Genomic DNA, 9,306 nt, shown 5'->3' with positions numbered 1-9,306 from the left:
TCTCCCCTTCTCTTCAACAGCTAGCTTGTCACAAGGTTACAAACAATGATGTTCCATTCAGATCAAAGCAAAGTCAGCCAAGAATAATCAAAACTCTCCTGTAAAATATTCAAAATATGGACTGTTTATTAATGGTAAGTTTCTTCCTCAACATGTATCATGCTTTGATGGTAGCTAATGATTGCATGACGTCATTGCCCTTACAAATTTTAAAATAATATTTACTGCACCTTCAGCTCAGTTTAAAATTTGTATTTATGTATGCTTTATAATGTACCTAATAACTGTTCACTGGTACACGCACATACTTACTAGTACAACAAATGTGTACGGATTAGGGTACATACGAAAAAACATCTGAAAATACGTGTCCATAAAGCTTCATAAGTAAGACCATGGAAATCGCCAACTATGTGCTGTAAACCAAAAAATTCCCAAGGATTTGCCATCTCTTTGGGGCACATAGTTTGCGTGCTTCTCAAATGATGTGCATTCATGCTACCTAGGCGCCTTGATAAAATGCAGATTCTATTTCAGTAAGTCTGAGGCGGGCATAAGATTCTTCCGCTCAAGCTCCCAGGTCATGAAAATGAGGCTGCTCCACAGGACACCCTCTGAGTAGTAAGTTCCTAAAATAACTATAATGGTAACTATTAAGTGCCCGCTTGACTGGGCCACAGGGTGCCCAAATATTTGGTCAAAGGTCATTCTGGATGCGTCTGAGAATGGGTGTTTGGATGAGATGAACACTGACATTCAACAGACTGAGTAGATGGCCTTCCATCACTCGGGTGGGCCTCGTCTAATCAGTTGAAGGCACGCACAGACCGAAAGGCCCACGCTTTTGGGGCCGATCAGCACTAAGGGAACTGGGCGGGGGTGGAGACGGAGGAGAACCTGAGAGCTTCCTAAAGAGGGAAGTCACCCCCGGGAGGCAACCAACAGCTTCCTTGGGAAAATGCACGTCTGGTGTGGTCGGTTCTACCAATTTCTCAAGAGAAGTCAGAAATTGGGATTTCTATGTGAAATCTCCTTGGTTCTAAGTTGGGTTTCAAACACAATACATGACAGACACTGAAGAAATTTTACAGCCCAGATGCAGTGAGCCTTGACTGGATCCGAGTTTGGAAGCCCAAGCTCCAGAGGACATTTCTGGCTTGACCAGGAGAATGTTACCGTGATTGGCTATTTGATGGAATTAGAGTTTCTGTCCTGCTTCTTGAGTGCGATCCTGGGATTGTGTTGTGTGGGAGAATGTCCTTGTTCTCAGGCGATCCACGCTGAAGTACTTAGGGAGAAAGGGAGAGGGCAAATGAAAATACAGAGTGGGTGCTAAAGCAGATATGACAAGATACTCATAATTGCGTGGCCTAGATTAGTAACTCTCAACTGGGGGTGATTCTACCCCCAGATGACATGTGGCTATGACTGAGGACATTTTTTTTTAACTGTCACAGCTGGGTTGTGGGGGGGGGTGCTACTGGCACCTAGTGGGGGGAGTCGAAGCAGGCTGCCAGACACCCTACGATGCACAGAACAGCCCCCCACAACCGAGAATGGGCCGGCCCCAATGGCAGTCGTACCAGGAGTGAAAAACCCTAAAGACATTTTTATCCTTCTTTCAAGTTTTGTCTTTTGTATGTGTAAAATGTTTCACAGTTAAAAAAGAGAGAGAGAGAGAGAGAGACACTTAAAAATAAGAATACATAAATAGTGGTGCCTGGGTGGCTCAGTTGGTTGGGCCTCTGACTTCAGCCTAGGTCATGATCTCTCCGTTCCCGGGTTTGAGCCCTGTGTTGGGCTCTGTGCTGACAGCTCAGAGCTTGGAGCCTGTTTCAGATTCTGTGTCTCCCTCTCTCTCTCTCTCTCTCTCTGCCCCTGCCCTGCTCATGCTCTGTCTCTCTCTCTCTCTCTCTCTCTCTCTCTCTCTCAAAAAGAAATAAACATTAAAAAAATTTTTTTGAGAAAGAATACATAAATAGCAATACCTTGCAGACCAAACAAAACATGTCTGCATGGTTGGGTAACCACAGCCGGCCACTGTTTGCAGTCACTTGTTCCGATACATATGACAGGATGTAACGCTACTGTGGCTGGTGAATGAGGGTCTCTGAAGTTCTTCCTATATCTTGGGCAAGACCCCCGCAGCTCCTGGAATTAGAGACTTTCTCCTGTTTTCAGGTCCCAGTCGGCCCAGAAGGGAGCAGCCGACATGCCCAGGATTCTGGGTCTGAAAACCAACATCACGGAGGTCTCTTCTAGGATGCCTCAAGTGCACAGGTCACGAGGAGCAGTTCGTGACGTGGGGCTGCTTTCCGATGAAATGAGAATGAACACTTCATCTCAGTGACCCGCACAGCCAGCCCAAGACAAAATAAATTAAGAGGCTGTGGCCGAGATGGTAATTTCACCCGGAAGCTCTCAGGTAGCTGGGTGTATGCCACCCGGGTACCCCCTGACCTGTGGCTGGGACTTGAAATGGTTAATTGCATACACAGGGCACCATGCATTTCGACGGTCCTGGGGGCAGCCCCCAGCACCACAAATACACAAATACACAAATACACAAAGCAGAAATATGTGCAGAAAACACACAACCAAATGCAAATAAGAGAGTGGCATTGGATTTAATGCATCCATCGCCAAGACTGTAAAACAGTCCCAAACTCAAGGACAGTCTTCCTTAAACATGTAGGCCACTTTTGAGGAGCCATTCAGGGAGGCTGCTACATGCGGATTTCTGGGGCTCATCCCAGACCTTTGCTGACCCGGAATCTTTCCCTTTCTGGACAGAACACAAGAATATGCATTCTAGGAAGCTGCCCACCCCCACCCAATGCTCACTCAAACTGAAAACACACTTGAAATCAGGGGGCTGGGGACTGCAGTTTTATAACTAACTGGGTGACCTTGGAGAAGCCACCCAACCGGAGCCATGATTTTGTCATCTATAAGTGGGAACTGATAGCACCTGTCTCCTAAGGTGGTCATACACACTAAAGGAGTGTTTACACACACATGCACTCAAGTACACACACACACACCCCTCCATGGCAGTGCCTGGCAAATGTTCTTTCCTTTTCAGTAATAGTAACTGGCCACACACTGGAAAGCCTAGAGAGCTTTACAGAAGTACACAGACTCAGCAACCCTAGAGATGGTGATCTAAATTGCCTAGGGCGGGCCCCTAGCAAAAGGGTTGTTTTGTTTTGTTTTTTAAAGCACTCCAGGTGGTCCTAAACAGCAGCTGGGGTTGAAAACCACACCTGGGAAACTGCCAATAAAAATCAACCATCCTTTCTCCTCAAGAGAATGTACTTCCATGGCATTCTGGAATTTCCAAACTGTGTACCCGGAGAGACTTGTGTCCAGGCTCTTTCAGAGGTGTGGATGCCCCGATATTCAACACCCTACCAGCGCTTTGGTGGTCCCTGAAGAAGTGGCTGCAACCAACTAAGCCGGGGGGATTCTTTCTCCAGACAGAGCTGCAAGGTGGCAAGACAGGAATAAGATTCCCTCCTGAGCCCTCAGGTCTGCGGTGGAGCTCTGTCTCAACAGGAATACCCAGATCACACAGAGCCTGAAGATCACACATCACCTTCCCCCTCTGCAGGCCAAAGGGAGCCGCCCACCCTTAGCTCAGCTCCCACCTTCCCACCTCCCCTTCTCCTGCCTTTCCTACCCTCCTTCACCCCCCACCCAAACACCCAGGAGGGGCTCCTGGAAGCGCTGGTTTGCAAGGGAAAGGCTCAGTGGATACTTCAGCAGAGGAGTTAATACGAAACTGCAAGGCAGCCTATCTATCCCCGGGGGACTCTCTCCCTACCAAGGCGACACCCATCGCCTGCCTCAGTCCTGCCTCCATATTCTTTCTTCACCTTAACACAGACCCCAGGAACCTACAGGGACTGGCAGGGACTGTGGGGAAGTGAAACTCCTGCCTGTGGGGCTGGGGACAGGGCATCTTGGGGATGCAGGAGGTGGGCGGGGCCAGCGTGTTACTCTCTCAGTTGGTCAGAGTTTCCTGAATCCTCTCCAAGCTAACTTCTGTGCTTCAAGACCCCAACATCCACCCACACCTCCCTGCTGACCCAAACCAAGAGGAATTTCCTCACCTCTTGCCCCAAATCCCTCCCCTCTGGGGGGAAAAATCATCGGATACTCTGCGTATAAACAGAAAATAATTACTAGTGAGGTGGTAATGTTCCTTCGCCTATGTTGGGTGGGTCGCTTTGTTCAGGTTTTTAGGGCAGGCGCACCGAGTTCCTGCATCCACACGAGCACACATGGGCCCCCGCCGGAGGTGTGGGGAGGGTGTGTGTCTGTGTGTAGGGGTGTGGGGGGACACGTGGCAACCCCGTTGCCCACACTCCGCAATATCAAGCTAGCTAGCGCCCAGCCATCCAGCTGTTCCAAGACCGCCAGTCTCTCTCCAACCCCGCCCGCCCAGACCTCCTGCCAACCCTGACCTGCATCGCTTCTGGGGGCCGCTTCCCGGTGGCTGCGCTCTCTGCCTCCAAAGTTACTGGGTTGTGCGAATCAATTTAGACACTTTTTAAAAGGCAAAAAGAAAATCGCTCCATTAATCCCCAAATGCCTTCTCCCATCTGCTGCAACTCGCCATCACTAGGACTTGCATAATGAAAGTTGAGGGAAAGTTGAGGAATCAGTGGGGCAGGAGGGCGGCTCCCGCCCTTGGAGTCCTCGCCAACGCCTGCAAGGGGCGCAGCTCGGGGCGGAGGCCCTGGCCCCCAGCAGGGAGAAATGGCGACAGCGGAAAGCGGGCAGGGGTCCTGGTGGCTGGGAGGCCACCAAGGTCCCAATTTCAGGAACCTAACAGCTCAGGGAGAGAGAGAAGAGGCCGCTCCAGGCAAGGCTTTTGTTCTCGCCCTCCCCTCTCTCCACCTCCCTCGCTTCTTTTTGGCGACCCTTACGAGTTGCAGGCGGCACACACTACTTCCCTCCCTCACACGTGCCGCCCTTCCTTTTCGGGCCGCCTGCACTCTTTACCTAGAAGCTGGCATCTGGAATCCGAGAGGTAGACCCTTCGCCAAAACCCAAGACTCCGGGGCCCTGAGCTCCCGGGCTGTGTGTGTCTCAGATCCGCTTGAATCCTAGGTGGGAAAGGGCAGCGACACGGTGAGGGGTGGTGCAGAGACCACCCCCTACATACACACACGCGCTCAAGTCCACACCTGTGCAGAGCCCAGCGCCCCTTCTCCGCGCCTGGAGCCGAAATTGGCTGCCCAGGCGATCTCCGCCAGCGGAGATGGGGGAAGGGGGGGGTGGGGGGAGCGCCATTGCCCAAGGAAAGGTGGAGAGGGAAGAGGAGGGAGAGCGGCGCCTGGAGGGGAGGCGACGGAGTTGGGTGGAGGGGAGGCAGCCTACCTGGACTTGGCTTCCTTTGCCGCCGGTGCGCTTTCTCCAGCCCCAGCTTGGTGAAGATGCCTACAAGCGTGACGGCCAGCACCCCGCACATGATGTAAAGGATCCGGTTGGTCTCGTCCTTCGTGGGGTGGTGCAGGGGGCCGTCCTTGCGCCCGGGGGGCTTGCGGGTGTTGAGCCAGAGCGGAATGTCCGAGTTGGTGCAGGTGCTCTGGTTCAGTCGCCGCTTCTTAAAATGTGCCGCAGAACCGCAAGTCACAAGTCCCTCAGCAGAAGATGAAGTCGCCCGAGGAACAATTGAATGGCTGGTCCCACTGGTCCCTGATACCGAAGTAGCCGCGGCAGAAGTTCGGCGTGGTCGCTCGGGTAGGGGAGGCGTCCCAGACCCCCGCGCCCTCGCTGGCCTCTTCCGAGGCGGCCCCCAGAGCGGCTGCACGCCCCCCTCCCCGCGCCAGCACTACCACGCAGCCCAGCTGAGCCAGCTGCCCGTGCCCCGCTCGCTCCTGCGCCCGGCACACGCGGGCGCACAGCTCGGTGAGGAAGCTGCCGAGGAGCAGCCGGAGGACGCTACGAATCCTGTCTCCCAGCCTGGGCTCGGCCGGCCGCCTGCCTCTCCAGGCGCGGCTGAAGCTGCCGAGGTTGTTGCCCAGGGCTGCGAGCCGCCGCCAGCCGCACAGACAGGGAGAGGCGGTGGTGGGCGGCCCCCGCGCTGGGCTCAGCCCGCGTTCGCCTCCCGGGCGCTGCGTGCAGCGCGCCTAAGGGGAGGGGCCAGGCGGGGAGGAGCGCGCCTGGCCGGGCTGGGGGAGGACGAGTGGGGGCAAGCGCTGGGTGCACGTCCGGCCCCCTACAGGGAGAGGCGGAGGCCGGAGAGCAGCGGAGAGTGGGTCGGTCCGTGCCTCGCCTAGGCCGGCGGCTCCGGACTAGCCGCCCTGCGCCCGCTCTCAGGATCCCTCTCAGCTCTCCAGCTTGCTAAGTCCCCAGGAGAGAGCCAAGCAACGCTTTTGGTATGAAGAGAGGGCAGGAGGAAAGGCGGAGGGGGGAGGAGGGAACGAGGGGTGGAAAGGTCGCGAGCTCCCGAGAGGCGGGGGCGGGGAAGAGGTGAGTCGGCAGGGCTGGCGGGAGCGAGTTGAGGGGCGGGGGTGCAGAGCTGAGCTAGGCTAGCGGGCGGGGAGGAGGGAGCGTAGGCAGCCTCTGGGGCTGAAGGCACCGCTCGGGTTTTCCAGCAGGTGGAGGATGGCTGCGGGACCTCTCGCGCCCTCTCTGCGAGCGAGGCGCGGCTCAGACCTGTTCCGGGCGAAGAGGCGGCTCAGCCCCTGGCTTTTTCAGGCGTGAGTGCGCAGGAGCTGCGGTTCGAATCTGCCCTCCAGGGAAGGGGGGATTCACAGGGGCTAGGTAGGGACAGACTAAGTGGCTTCCACTCCAAGGCAAACTGAGACACAGTCTGATCAGGATCGCCCCTCCAGGGTGCCCGGGCCGTCTCGCCCTTCCCTTCCCCGACTGAGCCCTCTAGCCAGGCGCGCGTCCGGGGTGGTTCTACTCCCTGGGACTTGCCTAGGACCAAGACTGAGCTGCGAAGGCGCGGTGGCAAGCCACTGGCCCCAGGGTAAGGACCCCCGGGAGAGGGCCCTGGGAGGAACTGAAGTCAAAGAAGCCCAGGGGGTAGGAAGAGGCAGCAGACCAGGCCCAGGCAGGGGCACATCCCAAGTTCCTGAAGGTATTTCCTTGGGACTCTCCCAGGCCCCAGGACCTGCCACTTGTGTCCTTCTAAGACCTCGCGGGGGCCTTCCCTGCGTTCTACAGGAGGGCACACAGCACGCCCAGATCCAGTGCAGCGCAAGGCCTGGACACCTAGCCCCAGCCACCCTCCCGCATCTGGAGCTCGCGCGTGGGTCTCAGGAGTCGGTTGGCCCCTTGCTCACGGAGCCCCCCAGACATCCTCACCGGATGTGGTGCAGTCTGGCCTTGCTTCCTGGGCTTCCAGCCTCTGGTCCTTGCCCTTCAGCATTTCCAAATCTGCACTCTCCACTCAGCTGATTCCAGCTGGAATCAGTTGGCCCTCTCTCATTCATCCCACTTCTTTCCTCTGCTTGAGTTTGACTCCAATAGCCCCCAAAACAGGATTTGCACCAAAGCTGCTACACTGAATTTAGATCTCCACACGCCCCTGTGTGTGTTTGGTTTTGTTTTTTGTTTTTTGTTTTTTTTTTTCATTGCATTAACTAAGTATACACCTTGCAGTCACCTGGAGGGTTGGCAGGGAAATGTTGTCTCCACCACCCTCCCCTCCACTGGGCTTCAGTCAGGGGCTTCTCCGGGCATTTTCAAAGCACCCAAAAGTTGGGCCACCAATAAAATGACATAGTGGGTTCTCTTTGACCGAAAAAGCATGGTGGGGAGGTGGTTACTGAACTCCTTTGCAAGTTTTCTCAAAATGACAGGGAGTTTGGCTCACTGTGCCTTCTCTTGGAAGAATGTCACCTCCTGTCTTCTGAAAGACTAGCATAGAATGAGCCTGTTCCAGCAAAAAATGAACCAGGCCGACACTGACCCAGCATATCCAGGAGTATGCCAGCCCTCGGAGACTCACTGAATCGCGGGCTGTATTATGTCCCAAACCCACCTGGACAAGGTGTGAGATTGTTTAGTCTAAATGCGTCAGAGCCATCGGAACGAGGTTCCCAAAATACGGCAGTGTGGCATGTGGGTCGACCCACACCCACCACCACTGTGTGAGCCTCTACAAACACAAGCATTGGTGTGTGAGAACTAATGATGGCTGACATCTGATGCCTACGATATACCCACTAAGCTTGTCTTTTCTAAAGTCATCTCTTCACAGATGCTCAAAGAAAGCATATGTAGCATCTCGCAGACAATCTGGGAATAGTTGCTAAACCACTGGAGTGACTGATCTCCTGTAACTCTATCTCTAGGTGATACTACGAGGCCCACACAACAGAGGGAGGGACTGAGGCCCAAAGCGATTAAACCAGATGCCCACAGTACCGCAGCAAGGGATGCTACACAGTTGGCTTTTGACCCAAGAAATGTGACTCCAGGGTCTGTGTGGTAACCACTGCAGATAGTGCCTGCCTAAAATAGGCCTCCAGACTCCCTGTCCATCTGACATTACATTATGTATTTGGTTTGTGCCTATCTCCGCACATTGAACGGTAAACTCCAGGGCAGAAAGGGGCCTTCACTCCTGCAGCATCTCCCAGCACCTACAGCAGCAAGAAGCATGAGAAACACCCAAAAACTATTTACAGGCTGTTTTGAAGAACTTCCTAAACTCGTATGCAAGACCTTTGGTGTGAAACGAAGGGAGGAAAGAAATGCATACAACAGGGACAAACAATGGAGTTTCTGCTGTCAGGACCACACAGAGGGATCGCGATATTTCTAGGCACTAAATCAGAATTGGAAAGGACCCTTCCAGCAGGCCTGCCTAGGTCCAAGAGGCTGAGGCTCAGAGAGGTTAAGGTCTTTGTCCCAAGGTTACATGGTCAGCAAGTGGGAAAGCCAGGGCTGGGTGCAGAATGCCAGACCCCTAACCTCTGCTTTCCTGCCTGCCCACCCCCACTGCACCCCACCGAGGCACCTCCCAGCAAGCATCAGGGCTGGGAGCCTAGGACAAGGGCCTGGTAGGAGGATAGGTCACAGACACCTTCCCGCAAGAGTTGGGGTTGTTCAGACACATTTAAATTTGATTTTAAACAAGAGAGACAGAACAAAACAAACAAACAGAAAAAAACACCTTCGTGAAAAGAGACAAAATCTAGACAGAAAAGTGTCTCCAATCTCTGTGAAATATTGCCTGTCACCAGAATATTTGAGTCCAGTCCTCAGGGGAGATTCACTCTGGCTGCTATTCCAGGCTTTACTTAACAGAGACTGCCCCCTGATTGTCACAAGGAGAGT

The 9,306-nt window shown here is 54.1% G+C and overlaps 1 pseudogene; it reads right to left on the bottom strand.

The window, feature by feature from the left end:
- Window positions 1-3,842: 3,842 nt before the first annotated feature.
- On the bottom strand, window positions 3,843-6,077 carry LOC113598141 (protein shisa-8-like; annotated as a pseudogene).
- Window positions 6,078-9,306: the final 3,229 nt, after the last annotated feature.

The sequence above is a fragment of the Acinonyx jubatus genome, unplaced genomic scaffold (genome assembly GCF_027475565.1).
Source record: "Acinonyx jubatus isolate Ajub_Pintada_27869175 unplaced genomic scaffold, VMU_Ajub_asm_v1.0 scaffold_25, whole genome shotgun sequence".
In the NCBI taxonomy this organism is placed as follows: domain Eukaryota; kingdom Metazoa; phylum Chordata; class Mammalia; order Carnivora; family Felidae; genus Acinonyx; species Acinonyx jubatus.
Note: the sequence above shows the minus strand (reverse complement) of the source record. Positions and strands in the feature narration are given on the sequence as shown.